Consider the following 13,374-nt stretch of genomic DNA (forward strand, 5'->3'; position numbering starts at 1 on the left):
GTGGTAGGAGATGATGTCTGACATCTCAAGCAATAATCCATTATTGTCACCCAAGTAAACAAAGCAACAGTAACTCTGAGTTACAGCTGCCACTAACTCTTTGGTTTTTCTTTAACATAAAGTAAAAGTTAAGTACTGGACCAGTGCTTCTGTTGATTCTCTGGTCTATTTTCTCAAACCCCCAGTTGGGGGTTTTGAGCATCACAGATGGATGAAAACTGGTTCAGCTAGAGGTTTCCCCCGTAAAAAAGGGAATCTTTTCTTTCCACTATCAACACATACATATTCAGTATGAGAGATTGCTTCAAAGTTAATCACTTGGTCCAATTGGTTTTATTTCTGTAAATAGATAGCTTTCTTTCTTTTTTTTTTTTTTTTTACTAATTAATGTGATGAGATAAACTGAACTTGAGATTGTGTTTTCCGGCCTCAAATTGGAATCTATTAATCTAAATCTGATAATTGAACCAAATTGACGGTATATACACTATATCAGTTTGTCTGGTAAAGGTCCTTCAGATGTCATTTGTTGTTGTTGTGAAAAAGCAGTGTATATATAAACAAATCTTCATACACATCTGTCTGGTTCTGGTACAAATAATCCACTATGCTTCCTTTTTTAGAAAAATCTGATCATTTTAATATAACAGATAAAAGTAGAGATGCACTGATCGCAGTTTTCTGGCCGATTGCTGATCTTTAAGAAGTCTGACCTGCTGATTCCGATTTTGGCCGATACAAATTTTTTTTGGTCTGAAATGTTGCTAAACATAGCAAAAGAGTCACTGAGTTGGCAACAGTGGGGTATGCAGACATGGCCTGACTCTCAGTCAAACCTCTTTTGCAACAGAGCAAAAGAGGGCAGTGGTTGATTTTTAGACTTTTGCTGAAGTAGATAAAATTGGTAAATAATTTCTGCTGCACATATAAATATCAGATGATACCGAGGAAATAAGGACCGATCTATCGGTGGACTCCTAATAAACAGGTTATAGTAAGGGAAGGGCACACAAACATCTAAATCTAAAGACATAAAAATCCTCAATGGAGTCTGTCCCTCTGTGTCTGCGTGCTCTGTGACTAGTTTTGTATGTGTGCATGTATGACTTTGCATGTCTGTAAATATGTGAGTTTTTGTGCATGTGTTCGTGTGTGTTTTTGGGGATATGTGCACACATATTGGTGTCTGTGAATGTGTATACCCATGTGAGTAATAAATGTAGACAAGCCGAGTGTAAGAGGCCTGGCAGACATAACGCCCACGTTTCCCTGTAGCACTGAGCCGGGGTGTGCGTGCAGCTGACAAAGTTCAAACCAAAACCACGTCACGTACGAACACACTGCAACTCGCTCATTCACTCACATGCACTCAAGACCGCGCACAACCAGCCATGCAGGGTAATTTATGTCTGCTCCAAAAGGCAAACAAAACAGAAACAGAATGGAATAAAATAGAATGAAAAGTACTGGATTAGGAACAGAATACATTGTTATACAACAAATCTCACAGAATCGATGACCGCTGAGATGAAAAAAGCTAATTATAGCTGTTGCTGTTGTATTGTATCGCATGTTCATTTTTAAATGAAGGACTCATGGATTTTAAAAAAGAAAATAATGTTAAGAAACCTTCTGTCTAAAACAATATTTTGACTTCTGTGTCTTTATTTGTGTCATATTTTTAGGTGTTTTTGGACAAGATTCTTGATTGTACATAAAAGGTTACCGATTAAGAATAACCTTTTGGTTACATAATAGATTTTAATGCTCACAACAGACAGAGCCCACTCAGTTTCATGTTCACTGGATTAAAAAATGAAAAACCTGCCAGAAACAAAGCAAAACCACTACGCTCTGTCAGGTCCACAAAGATGATGTTTATATATTGATCTACATCTTTCATAACCATTTACTTTGCGGCAAACTTCTACCATGACTTCCTGTGGCTTCATTTCATATTTGGCTGTTTGCTAACACAGGCCTTCACATGCTAGCTATATGTTAAGCTTGGAACAAAAAAAATGTATGTAATACTTTCCTTCAATTTCCAAATTCTGTATTGCATTTACTACACAAAATCCCAATAAGATGCATTGACGTTTGTGGCTGCAAGGTCATAAAATGTAGAGGTTTAAATGGTATAACTGTTTGGTTGGTACATTGTAATATTCATTTAATTGTCAAATATTATCCACAATGCACTGAATAACATTTTGACAATAACAACCCTGGGGCATTTGGAGAGGGAGTAAAACGGAATGATTATAAAGCTGGCCACATCCAGATCAGTAATTATAAAGCTCTTTCTTATACAAACATCCAGATTTCTGTACTTGTACATTTTATTTTGTACTTGGTTTTAGACATACTCTTTTTTGTCAAATCCTGTTTTCCATTCCAAGGCAAGTATAAGCAAAGACAGACTAGGAATGCACTTCATGTCTTCAAGAACATTGAAACTGGAATGTGTGTTATGTGGAGTATGGTTAAAGCTTAACTATTCTTTTTTCCCCTTTGTTACCAACGACTTTGAACAAATTAAATTGGAGCCTGAAGATGTAAATGTTAACCTCTGTGAGTCTTTTATTCCCAGATTTAAATGAAATGCTGGGAATGAGGAAGAAAAGCAGATAGTGAAAAGTGTCTGTAATGTGTTCCATGGAAGTACTAAAAGCACTGCAATCAAATCATATGATATGAAATGGCTATAAAGACATAAGGACTGTCTATTAAAGATGCAAGACTAAAAGTAATTAATGTGTTCTTATCTCATCCAGCCTGAATTCTGTCACATACTTAATAACAGGGAAGCCACTGAGGCTCTTTTTCTATGGCCATTCAGAAAATTTGTTTTCATTGCAAAATCAAACTTCAAATAAGCAACATCTTTAGTTATGCCATCATGTTTTGTCCTGCTTATCTCATGTACTGTAAATAAACCCCCCTTAGCAATCACAGATTTCAAGCAAAACAGTAATTAAGAGCCTGATGGCTCAATAAGCTCTGTGAGAGGCCCACTTAGTCTCATCTCACATAAGAAGCTGTCATCTATTTATACTGCATGCATACAAAACACTATAGGTTGATGATTTTGCATCCGATTTGCGCAGTTGGGATAAATGTGATATGATGTCTTTTTTTTTAAGCGATAAGAGTTATTGTATGAGTCGGGGGGAGGGGGAGGATATTAAAGGAGGGATGACACCACCTGCACATTTTCTTCTCACTGAGCAAAGGGACTGGAGCAACCTGAGACCTGCATGTCAAACTGACAAGAACAATCCACCTGAGCCCAATGAGAGATCAAGAAAGTGTGTTTGTGGCAGAGAGAGGGAGTCTGCAAGCTGTGTCTCTTTTTCATCTTTCTTTGCTATCAAGACATGATTGAGTTTTCTACCATGACTCCTCTCTCTGTTCTTAGCTTTATATAAATCTACTCATAAAGTGCCTCCACAAGTACTAGTATTGTTAGTAATCAGGTGGTCATTTTTATAAATGAATTTTATTTTATTTTTTAATCTTTGACCTTCCTAAACAAAAACAAAAAAATTTCCTTCTGAAAGGAGGTCTTGCAACCACTGAGGCTGACTCAAAACACAGACCACACCAGATTCTCAAATGGGGTTTGTTTGACAATCTTCTGATGGTTTGCTTATTCACCCTTTCTTTGCACTTTTTCCTTTCGGTCAACTTTCCATCTTTATTAGCAATGACCTTCTTTTGCTTACCCTCATTGAAAAGTTTCTCTGCTGGAAAACTGCCACTGTCAGTCTTCATACAGTAGTTGGAAACTACCATTTTAATTTTAATTGCAAACCTGTGCACAAATCAAATTATGTGATACTCTTTTGTAAATGGAAGGTAATTTTTTAGCTCTTGATTATTTATTCCTGATCACACCTAAAACTTTGGGTTAACTGAAGATAATAATAGTGTTTTATCTCCAGTAGTAATTCATCTGAATATGGTCTTTATTATAAATAGGGTGTTGAGTATCATGATTTCATATGGGTTCTTTTGAAAATAGAGATGAAAACTTCTAAAGTCAAGAGATGAATGTCTACTAAACAGAGACACTGCTTGAGAGTGATGTGTCCAAGTCAGAAACATTTGTTATTAACAAGCATAACAATCTGGTCTCATTTTCTAAACAGTTTTATAACTCTTTCTTGGTCATTTCAATATGTCCTTCTATTTGATTTTACATTTAAAAAGTATTACTTTAAAAAATGATTCAAAAAAATATAAGGTATGTATACATGATTGTCAACTCTGCACTATGGTGGATTTTGACAAGATACTTGTGAAAAGGTTTGTAGTCCTTTATTTGAAGACTGCAACTCAGCTCAAAAACTATACACTGGGATGTTATGGTTTAAGTAATGGTTTTCTGCTTTAATGACGAAGACAAGCATAGAGTTACGTAATTAACAATGACTATTGAAGCATTGCAACTTTATAATCTGTTGAAGCATTTGCTTTTGCAGGAGATTATTATTTTTTTTTATTTTTTTTAAAAGAGGATTTCTTTCTGTGGTCTCTGGTTGTAGTACAAGCTGATGTAAGCTTAGAGAAAATCTGTTGCTTCACCAAGGGTGGCGGGGAAAAAAGCAGCACAACATATAAGTTAGCACTGAAAGGAAAAAAACAACCTGGGTTGCAGTCTTGTCACAGTGGTTGAAAGCAAGTAAAGAAGATTACATTATACCATCACAATTTATATAAAGTTTATTACCATAACAGAATGTAGACAGTGCCTTGTTGTTTAAATACCTTAAATCTTTTATATTTCCTCACATTACAGGATAAATTTACTGTTGTTGATGCTTGACCATTTGACCGTCACATCTTTGGAACATGGTCTATGAGAAACTCCAAACTGAATTCATGAGTTTCTCGTGAATTTTGTTTAAAAATGGTTTTCTTGTTTTCTCCTTTTTCACCTATGTTAGTTATCAACTATTTTGTTTTGACACATCACACAAAATCCTAGCAAAATGCATTAATGTGTTGTTTTGCAGGCCTACCCTTTTCTTCAAAATACTATTCAGTTGGGAAACTTTCAAGTGGAGGACTAAAGCACATTAAACACATTAACACTTTAATCCTCTTTAGAAACTGTTCTTGGAAACATTTGGTGGGGGGGTTGTTGACCACCCCACCCTCTGCTTCTGCCAAATAACTGTGAGGAAATATTACTTTCCGACATTGTATTTTTTATGATCATTATGTTCTACATTAAATCTTCATCAGCACATTTGGCACTTGTGCAGCCTCCATCTCCATCACCCTGTAATGAATGTTAACGTGATGAACATCACACAGTGTTGTCAATAATTTCACCAATAAATGCAAATTATATAAATGTTGTTTCAGAATATTTCAGCTAGGTATTATACATTTGTGTGCACTTTGAAATAAAATGTATTTTAGGAATATTCTCCAAATAGGTTCACACAGCTGTCACAAAAACTTGGATTTTGTTGATAATTATTCTGCCAAGTGTAAAATTGTCATCTTTTTTTGTTCAGTTTGTTGAAGTATAAATAATGTGGCATACTTCTGGCAGCATGATGAATATGTGTCTAATTAACAATCATGTGTCTTATTTCAGTAGCTTCTGATTATTGCTGCAGCTGTGTTTCAAAGCATTTCTCATATTCGGTTCACCCACTGTACAAATTTTTCAAACTGATCCATTCAGTCACAATTTTTATTTCTAAAATGAGTACTGTTGACACTTGAAACAAATGAGCTTGTCATTGATTCACCACTTTATTCATTGAATTTTGTTTCTTGTCTGCTCTGAAATGACTCACTGGGGCTCCAACCTGGCTGCACTCCCAAGATCAAAAACATCCCTCAGACAAACATCAATACGTCTGTTTATATCCACTGCTGTGAAAGCCAGACTTTCATCAGTGCTCCTGTCACTTCACTGGCTATCACAGAATATCCTGGAGTCTTTAATAAAAGTTCAGATGAGCTGTCAGCACCTGTATGTTGACTAAAATGGATATGAACCATAGATATTTAAGGTTGAAGTCACTAAAAAATGTCTGTAATCCAGAATTTGGAGATGTTTTCAGATTATTACCAATATTTAAATGTAACACTTTAAGTAGTATTGGGTCATTGTGCAAAATAAAACATTTACATTATTGTAACAAAGTGTTAAAAGTTTACTTTTCAGATATAAGTGTAACTGAAAAATGTAGAACAGTTTTTCCAGTGGTCCCTTATGATGACAAGGAATAAATTAGCAAATCTAAATAATTAAATCCATTTAATAGAATCAGCAACAGTGGGAGCAGGACCAGACAAGAATCAACTCTCTTGTTCATAATAATTGCTCAGTGATCTCATTTGGCTTTACCTGCTCTGATTTCACACACCAGCTCATTCTCTATCATAAAATCTGCACCACAATCTGGAGCAGAGCTTTCAGCTAAAACTGGATAGGTTGGGCAATCAATAAGTCAAGAGATTCAATCAATTCTGATGCCTGTGCTCTGTACATTCTTATCTTTGTTCCCCTCCAAAGCAGGTACACAAAATTATTTTTTTACGTGAAATAATAAGAAAAGTACACAAAACAAACATCCCATTCCAACAAGGTAGACGTGCATTGAACTTAAATATACAAACTTTAATATATGAAGGATGACTATAAGTGCAGCTCAAGTGCAGCTTAAAATTTGTATATATTACAGAACAGTTCAATACTTTTTGTCACTCATTTCCAAAAGTAAAACTCAGGTATTAGATAGATTCATTACATATACATTGAAATATTACAGGTCTATTTTTTTTACTTTCTGACACACTGAACGTTGTTTTTATCAAATAAAGACTGAATGAATGACAAAAATGTTAACTTTTATGCAGTGAGAATGACACATGATATTTGCACCCAAATAAAAAAATATATTTATGCTATATTTTACCACTGCCATATATAATAGCTGTGCCAATATTAGTGGAAAAGTGCTGTGGCTGTAATACCTAAGCCTGATTTGCTGAAAATTATTTTTTTAATCAAAACAGTTTGTGATTAAAAAAAATAAAAATATGTTGAAAAAATCAAAGTACCTCAATTTCACTGGAAAACGTAAATCAAAAGTTTGATTTACAGTTCAAAGGTCAAGTACAAGTTTTTAGTCTACTCAGACTAAGGATCAAAGTGCAATGATTTTGTTGCTAGTTGTGTTCAAATCCTCAAACACTCTCACTAATGGTGCTTCACATTAGCAGCCATTTCAATCTTTCAGAAAGATTTCAGAAACATTAAAAATACACATGATGATTTGTAGTTCATAAAAACATAATTCTATTTAATGATATCCTTGGGGATATATGAAAAAAAATATACTGGGTTGTAAACATTACAGCCTTGCATTACTATGCAAAAGCACATCCATGTTTTCACGTAGTTTGACAATAGGAAACAAATGGAAATCAGCAGCTACTAGCAAGAAAAGCCCTGAGATATGAAGCAGAAAAAAATAAGTTAGATAAAAATTGGTCATTATTGTCAGAACCGCAGAGTGCTGGAGGGGATTCCTTTTCCTGTGTGCTGACTTTGTTTTTCCTTTTGCCTTATTCCCACATTTGTGCTCTCCTTCTTCCCCCACCCTTTTTGATGTGAGATGGTTCTTCAAGTTGACTCGATCCTGCTTCACTCCTGACACCACAACATCTCAGTAGGAGGCTAATCTCAGCCCAAATACAGGACAGCTTAAAATACATCCTGTGTCATATTTGTGTTTGTGATATCACAGGCTCTTTCGATTTCAGTTTGGCACTGGCTATTTGGGCTTAGCCAACACAGCTACATAGCTATAAATATGAACCTAAATTTGATTTACCCATTTGATCTCTTCTCCTAATAACTGAAAAGTTGTCTTCCATAGAAGCATATTGATTTGTAGAAGCAAAAATAACTGAGCTGTGTGGATTGGTCTTGAGTAATATGTTATAATTGGATAAAAAAGTCGTATCCCCTGTCTCAACTAAAAGTTTGCAACAGTATTTCTCTCTTGCTTTCTACAGAAAAAACACTCATCTTATATCCAGTTCATCAAAAATGAATGTGTCTACCTATTTATACTTCACCTGCCCAGTATCAAAGAAGGAATGGAATGAATGTAACTAAAACAAAGAACACGCCTCTTATTTCTGCAGTCCAATGAAACTTGTTTCCATAAGTGATTCAAGAGAATTGATACTTTTAAATGAATAGAAAATCACAAAGAGGGGCAACTCTGAAATTAGATTACTTTAAAATAATTGTTCTTTGGTTGCTTTTTCTGTGGCTACACTAACTGGAGTCAGTAAACTGTCATTCTAAAGCAGCAGACAATAAAAAACTCAGATCTCAGAATTGGTTTGGGCATCCGACTGTAGAAGTGAATTCTCTCTTCTGAAGGATCCATTTCGAGCATTTCTAAACTTGGCTCATCTGTCAAAAATCTGACTTATCCTAGAAATAGACAATATGTGGAAGCAGTATAGAAACTATTCAAATGTACCTCAAACAGCCCCAGTTTATAAACTCTGAACCATCCAGTTATGTAACTAAAAGAAAAACAGTGTCATGGAGGTAACACGAGAATGAGAATCTCTGATATTGTGTGGTTAAAGATTTCTTCTTAAAATATAGGTGTAATATTGTATAAACAGTCTGGGTTGTACGTACTGTATGAACATTTATGAATCATAAAAGTTATTTGAACCAAAGGGGATATATTGCTGATTAGGCAGTAAACAATATTAATATAGGCTGTGATTCATTGATCACATTTGTTTTTCGGTGCTGCTCTACCAACAAGTTTGTAAATAGCTCACTAAAATAAAGTTATGACTTTACAATATAAATCACCTTGAATATGTATTTTTAATAATCAAGAAATCTGTTCATTTTGTTCAGAATTGCAGTTAGAAGGTCTTTTAGTGATTCTGTTGCTACTACTATTATTATACTAGTATTTATTTCATACATGTTGGATAAATTGAATTGTGTGTTGGCTTTGGGTGTGTGTGTGGGTGTGTGGGGGGTGTATCTCCCTGGCCTTCAGTTCCTGCAGGGTGTGACTGTCAGAACTGGTTCCAGCTGGAGCTCATCAGCTGATCATTAGGAGCAGCAGGTAGAGGAGTAGCTTCTCTAGCCAGATGCCTGATGATTCCATGACTACAAGTGGTAATCAGGCCCTAAGATAATGGTATTTGATGTAACTTTACCTAATGCTTATTTTCTTCCTTGTTCCCTCCATTGATGATTTCCTGGTTCTCATCCCTACGAGCTGCTCCAATGTTCCCTCTGGACTTTCTCTTCCTGTCTTCTAGCCGTTCCTCGGACTGATCCCGCAACAACTCTCTTGTCAAGCTACACCTGCCTGTCTACCCTCCTTCACTCTCCATCGCCATCCATCCTGCAATTAAAGTCAAACCGTCACTAACTGAAAGTTCATCTCGCTCTGCCAATCATGGTTTCATAGGGCTCATTTTCTCCATAAATCTACCTCATCTCCATTAATAGTATCATTCATCTTCACCTTTCCCTCCAATTCTTCATTCAAGCAACAACATTAATCAGTTACCTTCTGTCCTAGAGTAGACCCAAGTCAATACTCTGTCCTCTGTTTAACGCTGAATCGCAAACCCACAAATAAATAAATAAATAATCTATTTTAACAGATTTATTCAGAATTCATCTTTTGGTTACAAATCAACTAAAATATCCTAAAATATAGACATCACTAAAGCATTTTTCAATGTATACATTTAACAAGGTGGGGGGGTTTTTTCTCGTTTTTGTAGGGTATGGATTTGTGTCGACGAAGCCCATTTTAATTACTAACTGTTCAAAATGGCAAGCAAGAACTTTCAATTGCATCCCTCCATCCATCTATCCATTGCTTACCAAAATTGGGTCCAGCTCAGTCTATCGATCCCAAAGTAATCCCAGAGATACCCTGGAGAAATTTTGATCAGATTCCACATTATGGAGCTTTTTGACCTGTTTCAAAGGCAGAACCTGGTTAGTCAATGGAGGAAGCTCCTCACAGTCACTTGTATCCTGGATCTTAACAATGCACACAGAAGTAAATCATATGTAAGAATTAATCAAAGATGAGACAATGAGGGTTAGGGTTGTCTGGGTTTTTGCTTCTGAAACCCAAGACGTTGCAGTCCTTCTGAACAATACCTGTACAGGTGAGCGAACAGAGGATCATTTCTAAACCTTTGAAAAAAACCTGGTCTCTCCCTGCAGCTTGACAAATGTATAGTTTTTGTTCATTCTTAGCATAGCCTACCTTATTTAAACTAATGAACTGAGGTTCAGACCAAGTTTTCTTCTCCTTGTAGTTAATTCAGTCCAAGTCACCATGTGTCACATGGCTCAGATGTAACATCAACTCAGAATAATTTTGGAGGCAGATCATAAATGCAGCTGTGATTAATAGTTGCTCTGCTTTTTGTGCAAGCACGTAAATATCAATAATTGTTTAGTAGAAATATAAATCACACCTGCTCATTCTCAGACTGCTTCAGGTTTTAGATTGCATTGTTTTTTATGTTGACAACAAAAGACAGCCAACAAACTAATCAGCATACAGACAAGGGCACAACACTGACTTCATTATCTCCATTCAACGGCAACCTGCCTGGCTCTTGTTTCTCTGCATTTATTTTATGTTTAAATTTATCTTAGCTTCCTCTAATTGCTTGCACGACTTTTGCATCAATAAATTATTGTTTTTTTGTAATTAGAAATTACATTGAGAGGATACACATCCAAGGGCATAACGCAAACATGCTGACGAGGAGCTGAGTAAGAGGAACTGTCTAATTGCTATGCAGAGCAGTGCAGATGCTCTGATGAAAGCCAGAATTATGGATTTGACTTTATTGAATGGAAATTACATCTCTGAAGTACACAAATGAAATTAAGCCATTAGGACATGTTAAGTGGTTAGAAATTTGTGGCATGTCTTGAATCATTTGAGAACATTAAGAAATCCTTTATAAGCACTCTTTGTGGACTTTATTCTCCTTTTTCTTTATGTTTAGCAGATTGTACTTTCTACATTTAGAAAATATTGCGTCTCTTCTCACAAATATAACACTTTGGTATTATTATGTTGATATACTTTCAATCCATTCTTAATATGGATATTTCAACCCCAATTCCTATAACTGGAATTGGGGTTACAGGAATATAATTATAATTCCTATAATTATATAATTATAGGAATCATATAATTATATAATTCCTAGTATTATAATTATAGGAATTAGAATTCCTATAATTCCAGTTAAAGGAATTATAGTGGGACAATTATAGGAATTGTCCCACAATGTTGGGACATTGTGCAAAACAGAAATAAAAAAAGAATTGCAAATCATTTCCAACCTATGTTCAGCTAAATACACTACAATGGCGAGATATAAATGAAAAATCTCATATTGCATCAACTTTAAAATACTGCTTCTAACTTTCAAAGCGGTTCACAACCTTGTCTCAGCCATATCTTTTGGACTTCCTTCACATTACTACACCCACCCGTAACCTTGCATCCTCTTCTTCTGTTCATCTGTTCCCTCTGCCTGTCTTGTTACGATGGGGAGCAGAGCATTCACAGACGGTCACAGAAGCTGAATGAATGAATGAATGTGCTGCCATGCATGAACACAAAGAGTTAAGTCCATATTGAAGGACACACTAAAAGCAACTCTGAATAGGTCTTGTTATGCCAGATGAATACTTCGGTTCATATTAGCTAATGGATCTAAATTGAAGTGTATAAGGATGCAATGAAATATTGTGTTAAGACCTCTCATACATACAAAATACATTCACGCAAATCTTAAGATAACATGAGATGATATAAAAAGAAATCTAAATGTGTTCCTTCTGCCAAGAGTTGTTTTTCTTTTTAAGATAAAGCTGAAATATAAACATAAATAATCTGCTCCACTCTCATTCTTCTTTCTTCCCAATAACTTAAAACCTATCAAGGACTTTTTTTGGAGGAGGCAGTTTCTTTAGCAGAAAGTCATTTAGACAAATCCAGGATGTGTGAGTGGTACTCAATACAGAAGAACTTGAAAAATCAAAGAGGAGGAAATAATGTTAGAAGACATTTCAGGCTACACTTAGAAGGCCTGAAAAAAAATACCCTTACATTTATCACGTCGAGCAGCTTGAACACCCTTATGATGTTATTGCATGCAAACTGCAAAAGTGATGTTCATAAAAACACAGGAAATTATCTCTTGGCATTATGTAATTTTAGTCTGTAGGAGTTAAAAATATGTAACAGTTTTTAAGAAAAGTTAAATTGTACTGAACAATTTAACTTTAATACAGACACAATGGCCATCATTTCAGAATATTGGGGTTTTGGAGATGTGGTTTAATTTTAACTACGGATTAGTAATTATATAACATACAACATCAATGATTACTATCAATCAATCAAATTTTATTTGTATAGCATATTTCAGCAGCAAGGCATTTCAAAGTGCTTTACATCAAATCAAACACAAAAACACAATGCAACATAGAATCAACATCAAAAACACGACATTAAGTCAAGTTCCATGAATAAATTTGCAATTGATTCAGTTTCAAATACAATCCTAAACAGGTGGGTTTTTAGTTGAGATTTTAAGGAAGTCAGTGTTTCAGCTGTTTTACAGTTTTCTGGAAGTTTGTTCCAAATTTGTGGTACATAGATGCTGAATGCTGCTTCTCCTCATTTGGTTCTGTCTGTTTCTGTGTTTCCCTGCAACAAGACTGGCAACCTGTCGAGGGTGACCCCGCCGCTCGCCCGGAACGTAGCTGGAGATAGACACCAGCACCTCCCGACCCCATTAGGAACAAGAGTGTAAGAAAATGGATGGATGGATGGATGGATGGATGGATGGATGGATGGATGGATGGATGGATCTAAACCTACTCTCACTGCTCTTCCTCCTTCTTGTACTTGTTTACCACATCTTTCTGCTCCTCTTTCCTTCCTAAAATGTCAGTGTCTTGAAAAGTGGAAAAGAATCAGATGGTGTAAATGTGCGATTATCAAAAATGCAAAGTTAACCAATTCCATTTAGAGGGTGGCAGTGGGTATTTTGAACTTGGAACACAAAAACACACAAGGTTCACACACGACACAAGGTCATGACATTTTCATATCAGGACAGGATGAAAATAGAAAGAGGGCCATGAGCTGGACAGACTGAGGCACAATGAGTCAGTGGGCTGATAACGCAGACAGACTGAATCAGTGGGCTGAGAGCAGGAGGCAGTTTGTCTGTGTGTTGCTGTCTTTGAGGGGGAAGACTAAAGGGAGGACATCAAGGAGTTGCTGT

This window comes from Gambusia affinis, linkage group LG15 (assembly GCF_019740435.1).
Source record: "Gambusia affinis linkage group LG15, SWU_Gaff_1.0, whole genome shotgun sequence".
Lineage (NCBI taxonomy): Eukaryota > Metazoa > Chordata > Actinopteri > Cyprinodontiformes > Poeciliidae > Gambusia > Gambusia affinis.